Consider the following 25987-nt stretch of genomic DNA (forward strand, 5'->3'; position numbering starts at 1 on the left):
GTGAACCTTATTTGACTATTGCAGTCAAAATTCCATTGCCAATTGTAGGCAAAATCAGGCAACATCATTTCATATGCTTACACGTTCCTTATGCTTATTCTTTTTACTGCCTTATCCTGCCCTATTTTGTATGGGTAGATAATTTCAAGACAGTTTGGATATTTCTGTGAATGTTTTGATTAAAAAGAGCTACATTATAGAACTTGTTATGGAACAATTCTCTATTACTGAAAATTAATAATTTTCACCCTTCTTTCTTTCTAGTCATATAGTAACAATTCATATACAATAACTTCCCTATTCTCAAGAGATATTTTAGAAGTACTTGAAGCTATCAGAAGCTTACTGTATGAGGTCATATTCAGCAATAGGCTCACTATGGACATGCACGGACACACACATACACACACACAGTACACCTTGACTCATCCAGAGATGAACATTCAAAAATTCACACGACTGTTTTGATCTACTGCAAGAGGACTAGAAAAGCTTTGCTTCTAGAAAATAGAAGAAAAAAGACTTCTCAATTGATTTTATGAAGTTGGTATTACCCTCATTCTGAAAGCAGAAAAAGGCAATATAATCAAAGAAAATGAGAGAACAATATCCCTTATGAATATAAATGTAAGTATCTTAACAAAATATTATAGAATTCAGCAATATATAGGAATTATACATAAATACCAAGTAAAAATGTAAACACTCCAATTGGAAAATGAGCTAAACAAAAAAAAATTCACCGGCGGAGCAAGATGGCGGAGGAGTAGGAGACCTAGATTTCGTCTGGTCTCAGGAATTCAGCTGAATAGGGATCAAACCATTCTGAACACCTACGAACTCAACAGGAGATCAAAGAGGAGAGTAGCAACAACTCTCTGAACAGAGAAGCAACCACTTACTGGAAGCAGGGACCCAACAAGCGGCAGAGCCAGGGAGACTCCCCTTCCTCCCCCGGGAGGAGCGGCGCGGGAACGCACCGCAGGGATCTGCTGGGTTTGGAGACTCCACACGGGGTCGGGTGCCAGAGATAGCAACGCTCGGTCACAGGCCGGGTGAGCGCGGAGAGCGGCTGGAGACCAGGGACAAGGGAGTGACTGCTTTTCTCTGTGGGCGCACTGAGGAGCGGGGCCCCGAGTTCTCAGCTCCTCCGGGTGGAGATTGGGAGGCCACCATTTTTGCCCTGGTCCTCCAAGGCTGTACCGAGAGCTTGCAGGGAACAAAAGCTACTGAGATCAAACCCAAACAGCTTGCTTAGCCCGGACGACAAGGGCAGGGCAATTCAGCCTCCGGCAAAGACATTTGGAAACCACAGCAACAGGCCCCTCCCCCAGAAGATCAGCACGAACAGCCAGAAAGCCAAGACCAAGTTTACCGATCAAGGAGAATGGGAGAACTCCAGCGCTAGGGGAATACTGCACATAGAATTCATGGCTTTTTCTTTACCATGATTCATTAGTTCATCAAAGTTAATTTTTGTTAACTGTTTTTTTTTAATTTTTCTTTTTCCCTTTTTCAACCAACATCTTATCAATCTCTTTTTTTAAAAAAAAAATTTTTTTATTTTTCATTTTTAGAGTCATATTTTATCCCTTCATAGTAGTTACCCTTATTTTTGGCATATACATATAAGTTGTTCTCTCTTTAAAATTTTGAGATACAGTTTCTTCTAACAGATCAAAATATACCCTAAATCACTAGTGTATGGCTCTGTTCTAGTCTCCTGCCTGATCACATTCTCTCCCTTTTTTCTTTTTTTTTTCTTAAATCTTCTTCTTTCTTTTTCCAAACAACTTCTTACCTTATCAAGTCCTTTTATAAAATCTTTTATAATTTTCATCTTTACAGTCATCTTCTATCCCTTCATTGTATCAACTCTTTTTTGTACATATATGTCTTTCTTCCTTTAAAATTTTAGGAGGCACTTTTTTCTAAAAGACCAAAATACGCCCAAAATCTAGTGTGTGGCACGGATCTATGCACTAGCCTGATCATATTTGATCATATTCTGCTTTTTTTGTATTGTTCTGTTTTTGTTTTTATCTCTTTTTTTCTCTCTTTCTTTTTTCTTTCTTTCCCTTTCTTTTCCCCTGGTTTCAGGTCTTTTCTGATTTGTATACAGTATATTTGCTGGGGATGTTGTAAACCTGTTAGCATTTTGTTCTCTCATTCATCTATTCTCCTCTGGACAAAATGACAAGATGAAAAAATTCACCTCAGCAAAAGGAACAAGAGGTAGTACCGTCAGCCAGGGACCTACTCAATACGGACATTAGTACGAGGTCAGACCTAGATTTAAAAGCTAGTATCTTTAAAGATACTAGCTGGGCTTGAAAAAAGTGTGGAAGTTATTAGAGAAACCCTTTCTGGAGAAATAAAAGAACTAAAATCTAACCAAGTCGAAATCAAAAAGGCTATTGATGAGGTGCAATCAAAAATGGGGGCACTAACTGCTAGGATAAATGAGGCAGAAGAGAGAATCAGTGATATAGAAGACCAAATGATGGAAAATAAAGAGGCTGAGAAAAAGAGAGAGAAACAACTACAGGATCATGAGGGCAGAATTCGAGAGATAAGCGATACGATAAGACGAAACAACATTAGAATAATTGGGATCCCAGAAGAAGAAGAAAGAGAGAGGGGGAGAAGGTATATTGGAGCAAATAATAGCAGAGAACTTCCCTAATGTGAGGAAGGAAACAGGCATCAAAATCCAGGAGGCACAGAGAACCCTTCTCAAAATCAATAATAATGGGTCAACACCCCGACATCTAATAGTAAAACTTACGAGTCTCAGAGACAAAGAGAAAATCCTGAAAGCAGCTCGGGAGAAGAGATATGTAACCTACAATGGTAAAAATATTAGATTGGCAACAGAACTATCCACAGAGACCTGGCAGGCCAGAAAGGACTGGCATGATATCTTCAGAGCACTAAACGAGAAAAATATGCACCCAAGAATACTATATCCAGCTAGGCTGTCATGGAAAATAGAAGGAGAGATAAAAAGCTTCCAGAACAAACAAAAACTAAAGGAATTTGCAAACACGAAACCAGCCCTCCAAGAAATATTGAAAGGGGTCCTCTAAGCAAAGAGAGAGCCTAAAAGCAGCAAAGATCAGAAAGGAACACAGACAACATACAGTCACAGTCACCTTACAGGCAATACAATGGCACTAAATTCATACCTTTCAATAGTTACCCTGAATGTAAATGGGCTCAATGCCCCAATCAAAAGACACAGGCTATCAGATTGGATTAAAAAACAAGACCCATCCATATGCTGTCTGCAAGAGACTCATTTTAGACCCAAAGACACCCCCAGATTGAAAGTGAGGGGGTGGAAAACCATTTACCATGCTAATGGACACCAAAAGAAAGCTGGGGTGGCAATCCTTATATCAGACAAACTAGATTTTAAAACAAAGACTGTAATAAGAGATGAAGAAGGACACTATATCCTACTTAAAGGGTCTATCCAACAAGAAGATCTAACAATTGTAAATATCTATGCCCCGAACATGGGAGCAGCCAATTATATAAGGCAACTAATAACAAAAGCAAAGAAACACATTGACAACAATACAATAATAGTGGGGGACTTTAACACCCCCCTGACTGAAATGGACAGATCATCTAAGCAAAGGATCAACAAGGAAATAAAGACTTTAAATGACACACTGGACCAAATGGACTTCACAGACATATTCAGAACATTCCATCCCAAAGCAACGGAATACACATTCTTCTCTAGTGCCCATGGAACATTCTCCAGAATTGATCACATCCTAGGTCCAAATCAGGTCTCAACCGATACCAAAAGATTGGGATCATTCCCTGCATATTTTCAGACCACAATGCTTTCAAACTAGAACTCAATCACAAGAGGAAAATCGGAAAGAACTCAAATACGTGGAGGCTAAAGAGCATCCTACTAAAGAATGAATGGGTCAACCAGGAAATTAAAGAAGAATTAAAAAAATTCATGGAAACCAATGAAAATGAAAACACAACTGTCCAAAATCTTTGGGATACAGCAAAGGCAGTCCTGAGAGGAAAGTATATAGCAATACAAGCCTTTCTCAAGAAACAAGAAAGGTCTCAAATACACAACCTAACCCTACACCTAAAGGAGCTGGAGAAAGAACAGCAAATAAAGCCTACACCCAGCAGGAGAAGAGAAATAATAAAGATCAGAGCAGAAATCAATGAAATAGAAGCCAAAAGAACAGTAGAACCGATCAACGAAACTAGGAGCTGGTTCTTTGAAAGAATTAACAAGATTGATAAACCCCTGGCCAGACTGATCAAAAAGAAAAGAGAAATGACCCAAATCAACAAAATCATGAATGAAAGAGGAGAGATCACAACCAACACCAAAGAAATACAAACAATTATAAGAACATATTATGAGCAACTCTATGCCCGCAAATTAGATAACCTGGAAGAAATGGGTACATTCCTAGAGATGTATCGACTACCAAAATTGAACCAGGAAGAAATAGAAAACCTGAACAGACCTATAACCACTAAGGAAATTGAAGCAGTCATCAAAAATCTCCCAACAAACAAAAGCCCAGGGCCAGATGGCTTCCCAGGGAATTCTATCAGACATTTAAAGAAGAATTAATACCTATTCTCCTGAAACTGTTCCAAAAAATAGAAATGGAAGGAAAACTTCCAAACTCATTTTCTGAGGCCACCATTACCTTGATCCCAAAACCAGACAAAGACCCCATCAAAAAGGAGAATTACAGACCAATATCTTTGATGAACATGGATGCAAAAATTCTCACCAAAATACTAGCCAATAGGATCCAACAGTACAATAAAAGGATTATTTACCACGACCAAGTGGGATTTATCCCTGGGCTGCAAGGCTGGTTCAACATCCGCAAATCAATCAATGTGATACAATACATTAACAAAAGAAAGAACAAGAATCATATGATCCTCTCAATAGATGCAGAAAAAGCATTTGACAAAGTACAGCATCCTTTCTTGATCAAAACTCTTCAGAGTATAGGGATAGAGGGTACATACCTCAATATCATAAAAGCCATCTATGAAAAACCTACAGCGAATATCATTCTCAATGGGGAAAAGCTGAGAGCTTTTCCCCTAAGGTCAGGAACGCGGCAGGGATGTCCACTATCACCACTGCTATTCAACATAGTTTTAGAAGTCCTAGCCACAGCAATCAGACAACAAAAAGAAATCAAAGGCATCCAAATCGGCAAAGAGGAAGTCAAACTCTCACTCTTTGCAGATGATATGATACTGTATGTGGAAAACCCAAAAGACTCCACCCCAAAACTGCTAGAACTCATACAGGAATTCAGTCAAGTAGCAGGCTATAAAATCAATGCACAGAAATCAGTGGCATTCCTATACACCAACAACAAGACAGAAGAGAGACAAATCAAGGAGTCGATCCCATTCACAATTGCACCCAAAACCATAAGATACCTAGGAATAAATTTAACCAAAGAGGCCAAGGATCTGTACTCAGAAAACTATAAAATACTCATGACAGAAATTGAAGAAGACTCAAAGAAATGGAGAAATGTTCCATGCTCATGGATTGGGAGAACCAACATTGTGAAGATGTCAGTGCTACCTAGAGCAATCTACACATTCAATGCAATCCCCATCAAAATACCATCCACCTTTTTCAAAGAAATGGAACAAATCATCCTAAAATTTGTATGGAACCAGAAGAGACCCCGAATAGCCAGAGGAATCTTGAAAAAGCAAAGCAAAGCTGGCGGCATCACAATTCCAGACTTCCAGCTCTATTACAAAGCTGTCATCATCAAGACAGTACGGTACTGGCACAAAAACAGACACATAGATCAATGGAACAGAATAGAGAGCCCAGAAATGGACCCTCAACTCTATGGTCAACTTATCTTTGACAAACCAGGAAAGAATGTCCAACGGGAAAAAGACAGTCTCTTCAACAAATGGTGTTGGGAAAATTGGACAGCCACATGCAGAAGAATGAAACTGGACCATTTCCTTACACTACACACAAAAATAGACTCCAAATGGTTGAAAGACCTAAACGTGAGACAGGAGTCCATCAAAATCCTAAAGGAGAACACAGGTAGCAACCTCTTCGACCTCAGCCGCAGCAACTTCTTCCTAGAAACATCGCCAAAGGCATGGGAAGCCAGGGCAAAAATGAACTATTGGGATTTCATCAAGATAAAAAGCTTTTGCACAGCAAAAGAAACAGTCCACAAAACCAAAAGACAACCGACAGAATGGGAGAAAGTATTTGCAAATGACATATCAGATAAAGGGCTAGTATCCAAAATCTATAAAGAACTTATCAAACTCAACACCCAAAGAACAAATGATCCAATCAAGAAATGGGCAGAAGACATGAACAGACATTTTTCCAAAGAAGACATCCAAATGGCCAACAGGCACATGAAAAAGTGCTCAACATCGCTCGGCATCAGGGAAATCCAAATCAAAACCACAATGAGATACCACCTCACACCAGTCAGAATGGCTAAAATTAACAAGTCAGGGCACGACAGATGTTGGCGGGGATGTGGGGAAAGGGGAACCCTCCTACACTGTTGGTGGGAATGCAAGCTGGTGCAACCCCTCTGGAAAACAGTATGGAGGTTCCTCAAACAGTTGAAATTAGAGCCTCCATTCGATCCAGCAATTGCACTACTGAGTATTTACCCCAAAGATACAAATGTAGGGACCCGAAGGGGTACGTGCACCCCAATGTTTATAGCAGCAATGTCCACAATAGCCAAACTGTGGAAAGAGCCAAGATGTCCATCGATAGATGAATGGCTAAAGAAGATGTGGTATATATACACAATGGAATATTATGCAGCCATCAAAAGGAATGAGATCTTGCCATTTGCAACGACGTGGATGGAACTGGAGGGTGTTATGCTCAGTGAAATAAGTCAATCAGAGGAAGACATGTATCATATTACCTCACTGATATGAGGAATTCTTAATCTCAGGAACAAACTGAGTGTTACTGGAGTGGTTGGGGGTGGGAGGGATGGGGTGGCTGGGTGATAGACATTGGGGAGGGTATGTGCTATGGTGAGCACTGTGAATTGTGCAAGACTGTTGAATCACAGATCTGTACTCCTGAAACAAATAATGCAACATATTTTAAGAAAAAAGAAAAAGAAGAAGATAGCAGGAGAGGAAGAATGAAGGGGAATAAGTCAGAGGGGGAGACGAACCATGAGAGATGATGGACTCTGAAAAACAAACTGAGGGTTCTAGAGGGGAGGAGGGTAGGGGGATGGGTTAGCCTGGTGATGGGTATTAAAGAGGGCACATTCTGCATGGAGCACTGGGTGTTATGCACAAACAATGAATTACGGAACACTACATCAAAAACAAATGATGTAATATATGGTGATTAACATAACAATAAAAATTTAAAAAAAAAAGAAAAGAAAATTCACCAAAGATGATATGTAGATGGAAAATAAGCATATGAAGCAATGTTAAATGACTTAGAAATTAGGAAAATGTGATTAAAACCGCAATAAGATATCAATATACACCTATCACAATGGCCAAAATAAAATATTTTGGCAACATTAAATGCTGGCAAAAATGTGGAAAAACTGGATTCCTCATACATTGCTTGTGGGAATGCAAATCCACACTCGAAAACAGCTTCCCAGTTTCTTAAAAACTAAACATGTAACTATCATATGACTAGTAACTGCCTTCTGTCATATATCTCAGAGAAATGAAGACTTAATGTCATGCAAAAACCTGTACATGAATTTTATGGTAGTTTTATTCATATTAGCCCAAAACTGGAAACAATTCAGATGACCTTTAACAGGTAAGTAGTTAAAGAGACCATGGTACATTTACCATGGGATACTACTAAGCAATAAAAATGAACTATAGATACACACAAAAATTTAGATGAATCTCTAGAAAATTATGCTGAGTGAAAAAAACCAATCCCCCAAAGTGTACATACTGCATGATTCTACCTATGTAGGTAGAATATTATGTAATATTCTTGAAATGACAAATTACAGAAAACAGATTAGCAGTTACAGGAGTCAAGAAAGAGGTGGGACATAATATAGAAACAAATTCACCACACACACAGACACACAGACACACAGACACACACACACACACACACACACACACACACACACACACACACACACACACACACACACACACCCCACTCATTCTGATTCACCCAGAATGTCCCAAATGGTTGTTTTCATTTTATTGCAGGAGGACCAGGAAAAAAGTGTACATAAAATTATACATAGACAATGTATGTGCCTTTGATAGTTTTATATTCATTCTCTTCAATCTTTCCTCCCACAACAAACAGCTGACTTCTCTCTTGGGGTCTACCTTTTAGGGACTACAAGGAGCTTTCCATATAATATTATCACACAATCTCTTTTAAAATATTATTTGTGGTAGTTTAAGATGTTGTGCCTTCCAGAAATACATTCTATGTATGTATGTATGTATGTATTTACTTATTTTATTCTTTTATTAAAGTATAGTTGGCAGACAATATTACAGAGGTAACCTTATTTTAAACAGGGATTTTAAACTTGGATGACACCAAAAAACCAAAAGAATGTATGTTGGTGGAATTGCTAGCACCAGGTTGGGGAAGATTATGTGCAGCATTAGGCTTGTAGGGTATCTTTAAAAAATCACACTGTGTGGATCATTCTGTTCTGGAAAATGTGTGGATGCATCATATACTGGCAAAATTGTGTGGATGGATCAGCACAATCAATTCCCATGGCAGATGGTTCCTGACTTACGATGGTTCATCTTAACAGTTTTTCAACTTTACAAATGTGTGAAAGCAATATCCATTTAGTAGGAACTGTATTTTTAATTTTTAATTTTGTTCTTTCTCAGGCCAGCGATACTCCATTCCTCTCTGGTGATGCTGGGCCGTGGCAGTGGCCACAGCTCCCACTCAGCCACGCAATCATGAGGGTAAACAACCAATACATTTACAACCATTCTGTACCATACAACCATTCAGTTTTTCACTTTCAGTACAGTGTTCAGTAAATAACATGGGATATCTGACATTTTTTTTTTTTTATGAAATAGGCTTTGTGTTAGATCCTTGGCCAACTGTAGGCTAATGTAGGTGTTCTGAGCACATTTAAGGTAGGCTAGGCTAAGCTATGATATTCAGTAAGTTAGGTGCATTGAGTGCATTTTTGACTTATGACCTTTTCAACGTAAGATGGGTTTATCGAGATGTAACCACATTATAAGTCGAAGAAGATCTGTACCGGGAAAGTAATTCAAATTCATGTCATCTGATGATAAGTCAGGAGAATTATTAATGTCTACAAAGGGACATACAAGAAGTGGCATTAATAAGGCAAATGTAATGTTTTGTAAGGTGACCTGCTAATAAGGGCATTATAAAGCAATCAATTCACCTGGAAAAGACTTTTTATAGAAAATATATTAAAGAGAAAAGTAAAGCTAAGTGCATCAGTTAAGCTGATCTTACTGCCAACCAAAGACTAAAATAAGGTTCCCCAGAGAATCCTAGATAAACTCAGAACATTTTTAAAAAATCATTTATTCAAGCAGAGTCAATTTCAATTCTTACATCTGTACTGGCTGGCGGTAGAGCTTTCATTTATCAAACAAAATTAAAACTTTGTTTGATCAGCATTATGAAACCAGTCAAACTCCATATTTGAGACCCATTCAAATCCACTGGGGGCAGAGGGAAGTTTACCAGGGAGCTCACTTCATTTCCTTAATTCCAACTCCAAATGGTAGCTCTGTTCTCTTATTAACTTGAGAAAATTATGAAAGCAGAGTAAAAACAGCATCAGAGGAATCCTGGCCATTTTCCCAGCTCCCCAGTTCCTGCACCACTCATCAGAGTTTTCATTGTCTATTGTAGAGACTCAGGAAGGGATCCTGTGAGCAGCTATCTCAGGGGACTGGACATTATTTAGTATTCAGGTTATTGAGCCCAATCCCTGTGAGCAGGAGGAGATGGGCCCTGAGACTGAGTAGTAGGTGATATTGGTATTGTTTAGAATGCCTCAAGCCTTGGGTCTCTGAAAAAATGGAGAGAGGAAGATTATTTAACATTTTAGCTTTTTTTTTTTTTTCTGATGGTGCAGTTCTTAACTCAGTGAGTTAGAGATGGGCAAGCACAAATAATGCTTTCTTAGCCTTCTTGAAATGCTAACCAAAGATAAAAATGTTATGCAGTGGTGCTTAAAATTTAATGCCATTTGGAAAACAAAAATCATGAATTCCTAAGTAAAAATAATTACACTGCAAGGTAATACTATAAGTACTATGCAGATAAAAAGGAGACATTTAAATGCAAGTAATCCATCCCCAAACAGACTCCCTTCATTGGCCCATTTCTCCTCCCCACCTGTTCTATACAGAGATTTGTTTAAGATACTTACATTACTTTCCTTCTGGAATATTCTTTAGGTAAAGTGCTTGAGCAAGAATATGCATAAGGATAAGCTATAAATTGGAATGAAGGTTAAGAAGAGGATAACACAAGGTAAATAGCATGCAGAAGAGATATTAACTTTAAGGAAAAGAAAATGAAAACATTTTCTAAATGACTTTAACATATTCTGAAACCTATAAACTGCCATTCATCCATAAAATAGTAAGGTAATATACCTAGAAATTTCTGGTAAATATATATTGTATGCCCCATTTGTGATATTGGTTAAAATGTTATTTTGAATATTAAATTTAAAAACAAAACTGAAAAATCCACAACCCTACAAGAGTAATCTTCCCTCTGGATACACATTATCTTTGAATAGGCATACAAACTTCCTTTACTAAGTAACCTCAATTTTGAATTGAAAAGGCCAAATTTGGGATTTGCTGCTCACAGCTTCTCTACTTTTGACCTGCCTACTTTACCTTCCAATAGAGAAACCAATGGCAGGCACTTACCGGCAGAGTTTGAAGACCCTACTTAGCCTCTCTCTCCCCCAATTCCACTACACACGCACACACACACATGCGCACACACACACACACACACACACACACAATTAGAAGAACAGATAATGTGATGGTGAACAACTTCCCACCAACCTTACTGGGGAAAAAATAAAAAAATGTTTTAATTCACTAATATAATTTACCAACTCTTTCTCATGAGAAAGTATTCATAATGCTATTATTAGGATTAACGTTTTTCACTGCTTGAGAAGCCTGCTATCTCTAGCTTGCTTTCAGTTCTAAGGAGAGGAATCTCAAGTCAATAAATGACCATATTTCATAAACAACATAACTACAGATTTTTTCATTTGCTTCTTGTTCTTATTAATGACAACCATTTCCATTGGGATTAATCGCAAAAGAACTTGGAAACTGACAGATACAGGGATTTGAGCTCTTTTCCATCAAGTAACTATGTTAAAAGGAGAATTATTATAAAGGTTTGGTGTGTTTTTTTATAGATTTCTTTAATAGTTTACAATGTACAGACTCTATTTTCATCTAAAGTAAGCCCCATTTGTTGAAATCCTGAATCACAATTATCGGTTCCAAAAAAGGAAGGAATTAAGATACAAATAATTATTTTTTTCAGAGCATAATTTATTGAGTTGGCATCTGAGCTCAAATAATAATTTCAAACAATTTGGAAGCAGTTTTCACATAATTTCATGCTCTATGAAAAATCCATTTGGAAACCATGTGTGATATTTGTTATAAATAGTACATTTATACGTACATCCCTCTGTTTTTCCATTTTTCATCAACTGCTGCCTAACATATTTCGGGGGGGGGGGCAAAAGCCTGCCATCAGTCTGAAATCACTAGGATGTGTGAGCCGCAATCATCATTCAGACTTCCATACCCTTATGTCCTGCATGGGAATTTAAAGAATTACATTGAAAGAACCTATTGGAGGGCACATGATGTGATGAGCACTGGGTGTTATATGCAACTGATAAATTATTGAACACTACTTCTGAAACTAATGATGTACTATATATTGGCTAATTGAATTTAAATTTTTAAAAAAGAACCTATTAGAGATTGGCAGTTGTGCTTCTCTACTGCAGAGACCTTTTATAAAGATTTGGGTTTCTCTGCACTTCTTTCACTTCTTTTGAAGGATATTTGTGCATGAGTTGAATAGGATAAATGCTAAATGCTAGGACTGTATCTTAAGTTTTGATAAGGCTAATATGCTGTTGTAATTGCTCTTTCACTGAGACATAATAAAGTTTGAGGGGAAAAAAACATATATATGGACCAACATGGAGGTTATTTTTCCTTTAAGTAAGATCAAAGGAAAATGAGAATGTTTTTCTTCCATTTCTTATTAATTGTATAACTCTAAATACTTATTAATGCCACAACAAAACTCTATAGATTGTCCTATACTATCTGTAATGTTAAAGTTTGCATAAACATATGGGAATTAGTAAGCAATTCATCAGTTTTTCTTGAGGGATAGCTATGACCATGGTATGAGTTATTGAGTTAGTTTCCCTGGTTAGTGAGTTCTGCTAACTAAGCTCCAACTAGATTATAACCTTTATAGAGTTACACATATTGCTTTGTTCTAGGGCCTCATAACCTACATGGAAAGCCACTGTGTATGTTTGTATGTGTTAATGCGCTACTGATCAAAACAGCTGAGACTGTGTAACCGGATGAATAAAAATCCATCACTAGGAATAGAAAAGCCAATTATAACTACTGATTATGGGTCAGCAGCTTCATTTCTGCATACAGACAAAAATTATTGAAATTGACAGAAGAGAAAAAATATGATATGCCTTTCTCTAAGAATTTAAAATCTGACAAAGGATAGGAAGTGTGGGGAGCTGGTTAATCACTTAACTATATAAAAACAAAAAGAGAAGAAATATAATATGTATTAGCAGAAATATAAAATGCACAGACAACATTGGTTCTCTTGTACAGAGACTATGTGAGTGGGGCCAAAAAAGCCATTATTCTGCAGACTGCTCTCACTCTCCTCTAACATTCACTGGGCACCACATTTTAGGACTTTATCCATCACAAATATATGTATTACCTATTACATTCATAATTCATCATGCATGAGGACATATTTTTATATATTACCACAGCACAGAAATAGTTTTTAACACATATAAATTATCCAAAGAATGTTTTATTTGTATGTTTTTCACATCGTGATTTTTTTTTTTTTTTTTTTGCCTTCAGCTTTACAGGTTTGAGTGTGGTTTTTAGGGATTAGCGTATAACAGTACAGTTAGGGAGGGGGATGAGATTAATATCTACACTGAGATTATTACCCATTAATCTATTCACTTATCAAAGGAGGGGTCTAGAATTATTGATACTTTTCTCTCTGAAATGGTATGCAAAGCACCCAACTTCCTGCCTAGCCCCTAGCAGCAGTGATTGTTACTTTCTTTTATTCTTTTTTTAAATAAAGATTTTTATTTATTTATTTGAGAGAAACAGAGAGAGCACAAATGGGGGGGAGGCAGAGGGAGAAGCAGACTCCCCAGTGAGCAGGGAGCCTGATGTGGGGCTCAATCCCAGGACCCCGGGATCACGACCTGAGCCAAAGGCAGACACTTAACTGCCTGAGTCACCCAGGTGCCCCACTTCCTTTTATTCTTATCTTCATATGTATTTAGAGGGTTGAAAGATTTCAGTAGGCTTTGTGAAAAGATGAAGTTCAGCAACATTATGAAGTGCTTATTTTTAACTCTCATTCATTCTACAAATACTTATGGAGTTACTAAGTGCCAGCTCTTATTACATTGGTGTAGTGTATATAGCTCAGCCTATAGGTAAAACAGAGAACAATAAGGCATTACAGTGTGGTTTGTGGACTTTAGCAGAGATGAGAAAGGTATGCTATGACTACTTTGAAACAACCTCAGAAAAGGGTTGGGGTAGAAGAGTCAAGCTGGAGAGAGCAGATGATACAAATCCCCACAGAAAGGAACAGAAAGCATGGAACATTCAGGGAACTGAAAGTACCTGAAGGATTCCAGGAGCTAAGTGGATTATGTGAAAGTACCATTTCAGTGATATAAAATATAAAAATCAATCAAGACCCCAAATTGCTAAATGAAGGGAAATCTGGATTAGCTATATAAATAGAATTTTCTACATGAAAAAGAGGCTATGTGGTTTAAACTCTGGGCAAACTTGTCCTAGCTAAACATCCAGGTGTGATACAGCTAAACAAATGGCTTTTCAGTGAAGTAAATCTAAAACTTCACAATATCTCTCTTTTTCTTAATTATTCTCATGTTGTTACAGAGGTGATTGAAACATTATTTATTATATTTATCCTGTAATTTTCTTTATGAAAATGAACAAATTTAATAAAATATTTCAAAGTGATATGTTGTTCATAATAATTCATTATTTTATAATATTTCTTTACTAATACAATTTATTCTTCACTGAACTTGTAATACCCTTCATATTAAGTTATTCTCAGTATAATTTAGTTTGAGTCAGTCTAATGCTAAATGATGCTTGTTAGTAGCTGAAGCTGCAGATCAGACACTGAATAAGCAGAGAGGGATGCTGTCATTTTCTATAATGCACATAAACAGAGTTTATAGGCTAAGACCACTTATGTCTGTACATGGAAATAAAATAACCACTTTAAAAGTATATTTGTTTACATATAATTTGACTTGATGATGTTTGACCTTTGTTGAAAACACTACCATGCAGAATATCGAAAAGATATTTTAGCATAATTTCTTTGAAATCTTTTCCTTTGCGTTTCTAACACTTTCTGAGATGATAAAGGGAACACTATCTTTCTAAATAGGAAAACAAATACCAGGTAAAGGAATCTGTTTTCATACTAATTTGAAAATTTCCATTTTGTCCACAAAACAACACTTGGGTAATGAGAGATTCTGAGCACGACCAGAACAATTCTCTTCCTTGTCCTTCAACTTTTATATCTTGATGGAAAATTATTAAATTTCAAATTATTTTTCTTATTGGCATCTCTCCTTAATATTATTATTTGGCTTCCAGGAAATTCTAACTTCTTGCTACTGTCTATTGTAACAAAATCGGACAAGCAGAGCAAAACAAAGAAAATCACTGTGATTTGAGAATGATTCCTCATTCAGTAAATGGATTTCACCTCCAACAAGTTAAAATGAAGGATGATGATTTTCTGGAACATTTAAAAGCCTAAGTACCCACAGAACAAAGTTAAACCCAGCAAAGTGGAGAATGGCTAATATAGTTTATGACACATATCCTAAAACACAGAAGACTTGTGATATAAAAAGAAAGTTAACAAATCCAAGGGGAAAAAAATCTCTAACCAATAGCTGACTTGCAAAAATAAAATATATGCCATAGAACAACAAAAAGCAGTTATTTAAGATTTCTCATGTTATTGACCTTTTAAATTCAATTTGCTCATTAAGAATGAAATATTATGCTGACAATACAAATGTAAAATAAGTAAAATAAATGTAGCAATATATGAACTGCTTCAGGTTTAAAAAACAAAACAGGTGACTAGGGCTGATAGAATTAGATGATAGAAAGATAAAATTTGTACTAAGCCCAAAAAACTTTTTTCTTTCTTTTTAATTCAAGCCATGAGTACATGCTGCCAAGATACCAGATTCTGCACTCAAATCCTCTGCCAAATGTTCATCTAAAAGGAGGGCGTGCAGTGATATCCAAGAGCACCATTGGATCAGACCAGCCTTATAGTTATCCAATGTATTTGTGAGTAGGAAAGGAGTAGCATAGAAACAAAGGCAGAATCCAGCCAGCTCTCCTTCAATTTAAAATGGGCACACACTCAGGATTTTTACTGCCTAGTGTGCGAGGCTCAAAAAACTAGTCTGTGTTCTGCAGAAGTCTACAAGTAATGTTCATATAAAGGGAGAAAGTAAATATAAATGGTCTACAACCTATGTTCCTTCCTTTTATTATAGATGTGCAAAAGAAAAAAATTATCATTTGTGAATATGCCTTCCATAAAAATTTCCATCAGAACAATTATTAGTGTCAAAACAAAAGTAACTGCAACTCTTTTATGTGGACAACTATGAAAATTTTAAATTCGGGCACTGATTTGGAAATTGAGGTAACTGAAACAATTTGAGTCAGTTTACTTTGGAAATAGTGTTAAGAAAAGTTCTGATGAATAGCACAGTATATTAAAAATAATAGTAGAACTAATAGGAGCCCTAACTTTTAATCCTAACTCTAACACTTTCTAGATGTATGTGTTTAAGGGAGTTACTTAAACATTTTGGCAAGAAATCAATTATGTTCACTAACTCTAGAAAAACAGTATATATTAAGCCATATATATAATATATATGTATAACTGTACATATATATACTGTACATACATATAAATGTACAATTATATAAATATATAAATAATATTTCATATGATATTTCATGTAAATTGCTCCTGCAAGCATTTGTGTGTGAAGAATAAAAATAAAATTATTTTAAAATGTTTTGTTATATACTCACTAAATCACTGTCATTGAAAGTGGGTTTCTTGGTTGGGTAGTAACTACAGTGACACATTTTCTTAAAACCACCATCAATAATGATGTAAATCAAAATAATTTAGAAATATTATTTTGTATTTCTGATGGTAACCATGGGCAGGTTCCTAACAAATTGTTCAACTTGGAAGGATATACATTTAATTACTATAAAGAAATTATGTGTTAAAAGGGAAACGAATTACAAATATTTCATTTAGTTGAATAATATTAAAATCTTGTTTATCTGAAATCAGCCTTCACTCTTTTCTAAAAGAGCTCTGAATCCAGAAATAAACACACACATAAAAAAATTATTTTATCGAGGGGCTAGGGGAAGACTTTTTTCAATAGCAGAAAAATACCTCTTAATTATGTAGCAATCAGATACCTTGCTAAAAGCATGCTAGCCAGAGTAGTTCAACAATCTGAGAGACAAGAATATTTACTTTATGTAAAACTATGTAAGAAAATCTGACCTAGCCATAAATAAAACACAGTGTTCCTATTGTAATATCAAAGGGTTAGGTGAATCCTAAAGGATCCTATACAATATGGATTCCAAACTACACTTAGAAAAAACAAAAGGCAGAACATTTGAAATTCTGCCTGTTAAAAGCTAAAGTGAGTATGTCTTCGTTACTTGAAAAGGCTGAGTACAGAAGAATAGTCATGCTTTACTATAGTACTAGTTTACAAACATTGTCTGAGACCAGAATACTGAATAAGCAGAGATTCAAAAATTTTTGCAGACTAAAAGTTAAATAGAACTCTAAATTGGTGCCCCGGAGCTATAATGATAGCTAAAATACATGGAGAAATTTCTACATGCCAGGTACTGTGTTAAGCAGAAAACTTTTCGAGGATGTTCTAGTTATTTCTCCTTTTTCATCCATGAGGAAAACTGAAGTACCTTGGCAAAATGTAGAACAGCTAGTAAGTGGCAGATCTTAGACTCAAATCCTGACCTTAAGTGTGACGATATGTTACACTGTATAGCGATCTGCTTTTTAATGCTTGTTTACAATAACAAGATAGTAATGCCCCTATTTCTAACCCAGTGTTAATGAAGAAGACATTCGTCAGCACAGGCAGTTGATAGCATTTGAACACATTATTTTAGAACTAACTCTGGAAATTTAAATTGAGACAGCATTAAAAAACTATATATTAATGTCAATCAGTTGGTTATATTAATTATTTACAATTGCCAACTTTTGCTACATTTCACTTGATAGGTATTAACAAATTAGCTGAATTTTTAAAAATAGGTATAAATTTAAAATGTGAGAAAGTACTGTAAATAAACATTTTAAATTGTTTGAAAATTTCATTGATGTAACATTTCAAAAATGTTAAGAATTTACCTGTGGCTTACAAAAAGCCACAAAATAGGTAGGTGGAGAAATTTGGGTTTTTTTATAATTTCTTTCTCTCATACATGTAGTGGAATACTATGATCATATTAATAGCTACAGGTCAAGGAAAAGGAAATACTTCTACTGCTGGAGATTTTTAGGTCCTTTCCTGAGGAAAAATATTTATTGCTTCTGAATTATTTTTTAATTGACATACTTATTCATTAATTACAGATTTACACGCAGTTTTAAGAAATAATATAGAGTGTTCCTATGTATGTTTACTCACTTTCCTCATATGGTAGCATTCTGAAAAACCTTAGTGTAATATCACAATCAGGATGTTGACATTGATACACCAATCTCACTCAGATTACCCCAAGTGAACTCATACGCATCTGTGGTGTGTATGTATTAAGTTCTGTACAGTTTTATCATCAGTGTAGGTTCATGTGGCTATCATCACAGTTAAGATACTGAAGAGTACCCCCGCCACAGAGAATTAATTCCTTGAGTTGGCATTTTATAACCACACCCATATCCTTCCTGCCACCCCCATCTCCAATCCCTGACATTCACTAACTATCCTCTGTTTTTAAAACTTTGTCATTTCAAACACATCTATAAATGGAATTACAACATGTAACTTTGGAATTGGTTTTATTTTTCACTCAGCATAATTCCCTGGAGAATCATTCAATTTGTTGCATGTATATATCAATAGTTTGCTCCTTTTAATTGCTCCCTGGTATACCACAGTTTGACCATTCACCCACTGAAGGACATCTGGGCTATTTCTAGGTTTGGGTTACTATTAATAAAGCTGTATGAACAATTATGTACAGAGTTTTATGTAAACATAAATATTAATTGATGTGGAGTAAATGCTCAGGAATGAAAATGCTAAGTCATGTGGTTGTTGCATGTTTAGTTTTTAAAAAAAACTGTTAAACTCTTTTCCAGAGTGGATATACCATTTTACATTCCTACCAACAATATGAGTGACCCAATTTCTCCATATCCTCACTAGCATTTGGTGTAAGTATTATTTCATTTTAGCCATTCTGATTGGTATGTAGTGATACCACTTTGTGATTTGCATTTCCCTAATGGCTGATGGTGTCAAACATCTCTTCATGTGGTTAGTTGCCATCTGTGTATTTGTTTCAGTGTGATATCTGTTCATATCTTTTGCCCATTTTCTAATTAGTTTATTTATCCTTTAGCTGGATGAATATGAGATTTCTTTATATAGTAAGACACTAGTCTTTCATCAGATATATGGTTTGCAAATATTTTTCTATCATTTTGAAACTTCTCTCATGCTTTCCAGAGCAGTTTTTAATTTTGATGAGCTTCAACTTATTAAATTTTCCTTTAATGGACTGTGCTTTTATGGCATGTCTAAGAACACTTTCCCTGGTCCAAGATCCTGAGGACATAATGTATAAAGCCCAGGACGAAAAATATAGTCTTATGCATGTGCTTGTATTTCTGAACTTTCCATTGTTCCTTCTTCCATCCTGATGCTCTAAGGTTCTTCCTTCTTATCATTTCCTTTTTTAAAATAACTTCCTTTAGCCAGTCTTTAAGGGAAAATCTTCTAGTGACATACCTTTAGTTTTCTTTTACCTAAAATACTATTTCTCTTTTGTTCATGAAGTATAGATTTGACAGATACAAAACTTGTGTTTGACAGTTCTTTCCTTTTAGCACTGAAAAAATAGCGTGCCACTTTATTCTGGTGTACATGGTTTCAGGTGAGAGATCAGCTGCCCTTTCATTTAATTGCCTATAAGGATTGTGTCTTTTCTCCCTGCTTTCTTTTAAGGTTTTTAATTTATCTTCAGTTTTTAAAATTTAGTTATGATATTTCTTGGCACATACTTCCTTGGGTCTACCTATTTGGGGTTCTCTCAGCTTCTTATATCTATAGGTTTAGGTCTCTTACCAAGTTTGAAGAGTTTTAGCTATATCTGCAAAAACTCTTCTAGCTCCACTTGTTCTCCTTTCCTTCTAGAATCATTACATATAAATGTTGGATCATTTGCTGTTATGCCACAGGACCCTGCCTCTGTTCATTTTTGCCAGTCTATTTTCTTTCTGTTTAGATTTGATTAGTTCTATTATTCTGTCTTCAAATTCACTAATGCACCCTTTATCTACAGTCTACTATTAAACCTATTTGGTGAGTTTTCAATTTCTCATACTATATTTTTGTATAGGTTTCATTGGAGTCTTTTTTATAATTTGTATTTCTTTGATAATATTTTCTATTTTTTTGTTTCAAGATAATTTGTAATTGCTTGTTGAAGCATTTTTATAATGTTACTTTACAATTCTTGTCAGATAATGCCAATATCTCATTCATTTTGATGTTGGCCACAATTGAGTCTCTTTCCTCATTCCACCAGTTGTGATTTTCTTGGTTCTTGGTATGAGTAAGTTTTTGTTGTATCTAGGTCATTTGTCTATCATTTAGGAGAAAGCATCTTATTTAAATCTTTTATTTTAGCAAGTAGTCACCCTATTTAGTTGTGTGTCTTCACTTAATTTTATAGACTGTGGCTCTAATGGCAGTTTAATTTTTAGGACTTTTGTGGATTATTTTGGTTTGTTTTTACTTGGTTTTGCTGGGCCTCACACCAGTCCTTGTTGGTGGTATCTGAGGGCTTTTGAGTGTCTCTCTATGAGAGAGGCATCTGAGGGATCCCCCTACCTGTGCCTGACTGCTCTAACATCTTGGCCTGTGAAGACAAAGGTGCTTCTCATACCATGTCACTTGCTGTGATTGAATCTCTTTTTCTGATTCCATCCACCCTCCATGATGTCTCTGGGTCAGGAAAGAAGGTACCATCCCATGGGAAGAAAGAGGCATTCCAGATCAAACCATTTGTTATAGCTGGGTCTCTCTTGCTGGTTCTACCCACCAGCTTCAGTATTTTTTGGTGGGAAAGATAAGTCTAGGGTCTGGCAGGGAAGGAAAATGTCTCCCCTGGCTGTTTTTTCTGGCAGCAGTTCTTGTTGATTCTCCTTGCTGGTGCCACTGGGCTCCCTTGGTATCATTAGAGGAACTCCCCTTGGATCTGGGGACAAATAAGCTTACCCAGACTGCCTTCACTTGCTATATTGGGGAGAGGGGTCTACAAATATCAGGCCTGAGTAGGCTTCCCCTGTTGGATGGGGAGGATGCAAGATGCTCTGCTGCTGTGTCACTCCTCTGGCCCTGGGGTCTCAAACCAGCTCAGCTTCTTAGCATCTTTTAGAGTTATCCTTTGGTAATCTCTTGCACTTTAGAGGAAGGAACAGGGAAAAATGGGTCTACACTATTTGTCCTGACCGGAGTCATCACACAACTATATTTTGAAAAATTCATCCATAGTATGATGCAAACAAAGACTGGACATAGCTCTGCATGAGAACAACTCTTTTCTTAGAGAGGAGCTAGGACTAGCCAGTTAGCAGGATCCTTCCCAATTAATATGCTCCCTGCCCCATAGAAGGCTGTCCCTCACAGTTCAGCTTCCCCAGAGGAGTGGAGCATCAAAAATACCACTCACATCACAGCATTTCCTCTTTTCTCCTATTCCCTTCTAGAATACATGGCCCATTCTAAAAAATCTCTGAAAAATGGAAATCTAGGCTGGGAACTATTTTTAAACCATTTTTTTCTCTCCTTAATATATCATTGACTCAGTATACAGAACAAGATACAAGTCATTATAATAAATGTTCTTCTAGATTGATTTATTATTTAGCCACTTGTCATAGTTTTTAATCTTATTGCCCCCACAAAAGACACATTTTTTTAATGTTTGTGATTGGGGTTCTGCTCAAACAGGGGATAAAGCAATGGATCTAATATTACATCTGATGAATGGCCAACATTTATTTTGACTGAGACCAATGTGTAGGATTTACAATAAGCTACTTACAAGTTGTACATGTATATGTTCTTGAAATAGTGAGGGATACTTCCTTACCTACCCTCAACTATGCAGGCAAAGTCAGTAAATGTAGTCAGGTGAATATAAAAGTTTGTGGTCTTTTGAGTGACTGACTCATAAATCAGAGTCAGAGCTCTGAATGGTGTCAAGTTGGAGAACAACCATGACAATACCAAATAAGTTGGTTTTCTGGGAACCAGGAAGAAAAATTCTATATTCATAAGGTCTCTTATTAATTGTACAGAAAGGCAGCTATGTTATTGTGTATTGTATATACAACATGTGGTTGTATATACTTCCTTTAAGAGTCCAAGAAAAAAAAAGATGATTTCTAAGGCTTTTTCAAAAAACAAACTAGCAACAACAACAACAAAAACAAGTTGCAGGGACAGACCCTACCTCTATGCCTCACATCATCAACATTAAGTCTGTATCTGAGTCTTAGTCAGCTCAGGCTGCCGTAACAAAATACCATGGACTGGGTGGCTTGAACTACAGACATTTATTTTCTCACAGTTTTGGAGGCTGGAAATCTGAAATCAGGATGCCATCATGACTGGTTTCTGGTGAGAACTCTCTTCCTGTCTTATAGACAGCACCTCCCCACTGCATCTTCACATAGCAGAGAGAAAGAGAGAGAGAATGAGAGTGCAAGTTGGTGTCTCTATTGTCTCTTCCTAAAAGGGTACTAATCTCATCATGAAGAACCCACTCTCAGGACTTCAATCCAAAGGCCTCATTTCCAAATATCATCACATTAGAGGTTAATGCTTCCATATATTAATTTTAGGGGAATACAATTCAATCCATAGCAATCTGTAAGTCTATAGATGCCTCTATGAGACATTATAGCAACCATCCTGCCTACTAACTATCCTGAGTCATCAAAGCTAGGTGAATTAGTGTTACCAGTTCCACACTTAAGAAGTAAGTAAATTATATATATATATGTATAGTAATATAGTAAAACTATATATACTAACAAAAAATGTAAATATAAAATATTTTCAACATAAAAAGGAACTTTTACTATCCAATAAACTCAAAGGATAGGTTTTATTTTATTTTTTTTAAGATTTTACTTATTTATTTGAGAGAGAGAGAGAGAATGAGAAAGAGAGTGAGAGAGGGAAAGATCAGAGGGAGAAGCAGACTCCCCGCTGAGTGGGGAGCCTGATGCAGAGCTGGATCCTGGGATTCCAGGATTATGATCTGAGCCAAAGGCAGATGCTTAACCAACTGAGCCACCTAGGTGCCCCAAGGATATGTTTCATTAATGTTAGTGTGTAATAAAGCAATTTTTTCTCTCCTTTTCCACTAGCTAATTTCTCTCTGCCTATAAGCGTGTTCCAACATCCCACTTCCAAATGAAACCCTTTCTCATCCATGCTATCACTTTTAACTTCCAATTTCTCCATTACTAAAGCTTCTATCTGTGGGGATGGTCCTCTTTCCATCTTCCTCCCATGTACATCCTCCTGTAACAGGACCACCTGATTCCAAGGTTGTAAAGCTCATCTTTTCAGATTTTCATGTATACATCATTGATCTTTTCTATGTAAACTTGCTGACAGATAGGAGCAAACCCAGGCCTAAACTATCAAAGCTCTAGAAACATAAGCAGAGAACTAATTAGATTTCCTTCCTTTTCACTCTTTAAAAACCTCCAGACACACACAGATATACATCTCCAGTCTAATTCCTTTCTTGAACAAACATGGTTAGGTTGCCCCTAACATGTTTTGGACCTGGGCTGCTTGGATCTTGGGGGAACACAATTGTTTCTTCTAGCTGGGAAGATGGATACAGAGAAGATGTTCATGCAGGCACCAGATGTTAGCTGATGAATTCTGGGGTTGCATGAACATGATCTAGAATAAGTGGCCATAGGTTCTGATGGGAAACATATCCTTAGACCAAGAAAATCTTCACACTGAGAGAAAGGACACAGTCAGAGAATAATAAGAGTGAGGAAGCATGGGGACAAGCGCAGGGGCCCTATTTGTCTAGGTTAGTGGTGTCACTGGCCATGGTTGACTCTTAGTTATTCTACTATCTCAATCCATTAAATGTCTCTGTACAGGATATTAACTTTGTTCTTTGATATCACTATCCTTCTTGTAATTTAGGGGTTATTTGTGTTCTTAATCTCTCTTCATTGTATCAATGGCATCCTCATTCTCTGCCTGAAGTAGCTAACAGTTTGATGTAGAAACTAAAGAGCCTCATGCAATATTAGACAATGAAGTGTAGAATAAAACCTATGATACATAATAATACAAAGATATCTAGGACAATAAAAATAGTCTATATCTATTAAATAAATTGAATTAATAATTAATAACCTCCCAAAATAGCAGGCCCAGATGGATTCACTGGTAAAATCCACCAAATATTTAAGGAAGGAGTTATACAAATCTTCTATATTCTCGTCTAGAAGATAGAAGCAGAAGGAATACTTCCTAACTCATTATATGAATTTAACAATTCTGTGCCCAGCATTATCCTAATACCACAGCCAGACAACAGTATATCTCTCATGAAAATAGATAGAAAAATACTCAACAAAATATTAGCAAATTAAATCCAAAAAGTATAAAAAAATTATTCACCATGACCAAGTGGGATTTATCCCAGGCAAGCAAGGCTAGTTCAACATGTGAAAATTAATTAATGTAATCCATCACTTCAGCAGGCCAAAAAAGAAAAATCATATGATCATATCAATAGATGCATAAAAAAACATTTAAAAAATCCAACACCAATTCATGATTAAAAAAAAAAAAAACCCTTGCAGTGACCTAAGAAAAGAGGAAAACTTTCTCAAATTGATAAAGACTATCTATAAATTGCCTAAAGCTAACATCATACTTAATGATGAGAAACTTAAAAATTTACCATTAAAGTACAGGTACAAGATAAGTTTGTTCCTCCTCACCATTCCTTTTATCTTCATAGTGGAAGTTCTAGCTAATGCAATAAGACAATAAAATAAAATGAAGTGGATACAGACTGAAAGGAAGACATAAAACTGTCTTTGTTTGCAGGAGACATAATAACCTATAAAGAAAATCCTAAAAATTGACCCCAAAAAGCTATAAATAATAGCAATTCTAGCAAGGTTGGAGGATATAAGGTTAATATACAAATATCAGCAATAAACAAATGGAATTTGAAATTAAAAACACATTACCATTTGTATTCACATACCTAAAATTAAATTTTCAGGTATAAATCTAACAAAATATAAGCAAAATCTCTATGAATAAAATGATAAAACTCTCATGAATGAAATCAAAGAAGAACTAAATAAATGAAGAGATATTCCATATTCATGGACAGGAACACTCAATATTGTCAAGATGTCAGTTCTTCACAAGTAGATTTATAGATTTAATACAATCCCAAACAAAATCCTAGCAAGGTTTTTGGGGGTTTTTTGTTGTTGTTTTTTGTTTTTCAATGAATACTGACAAACTGATTCTAAAGTTTATATGGAGAGCCAAAAGACCCAGAATGGGTAATACAATATTGAAGGAGAACAGCAAAGTTGGAGGACTGACTCTGACTTCAAGTCTTATTATCAAGCTATATTAATCAAGACAGTATGCTATTGGTAAAAGAATAGACAAATAGATTAATGGGGAAAAAAAAAACATAGGGCACAGAAATAAACCCATACAAGTATAGTCAACTGATCTTTGACAAAGGAGTAAAGGCAATACAATGGAGCAACAAATGGTGCTGAAATATCCACATGCAAAAAAAAAAAAAAAGAATCTATACAGAAACCTCACACCTTTCACAAAAAAAATAATTCAAAGTTGATCAGAAATTTAAATGTAAAACACAAAATTATAAAATTCCTAGGAGATAACATAGAAGAAAATGCAGATGACCCTGGATATGCTAGTGTCCTTTTGGAAGCAGCACCATAGGTATGATCTGTGAGATAAATAATTGATAAGCTGGGCTTCATTAAAATTAAAAATTTCTGCTCTGTAAAAGAGAATGCCAAGAGAATTAAAAGGTAAGACACAGACTGGGAGAAAATATTTGCCAAAAAACACATTTGATACAGGATTATTTTCCAGAATATGTAAAGAATTCTTAAAACCTCAACAATAAG

This window comes from Eumetopias jubatus, unplaced genomic scaffold, assembly GCF_037043125.1.
Source record: "Eumetopias jubatus isolate StellerSeaLion01/CBP00866 unplaced genomic scaffold, mEumJub1_p1.0 scaffold_1, whole genome shotgun sequence".
Taxonomy (NCBI): Eukaryota; Metazoa; Chordata; class Mammalia; order Carnivora; family Otariidae; genus Eumetopias; species Eumetopias jubatus.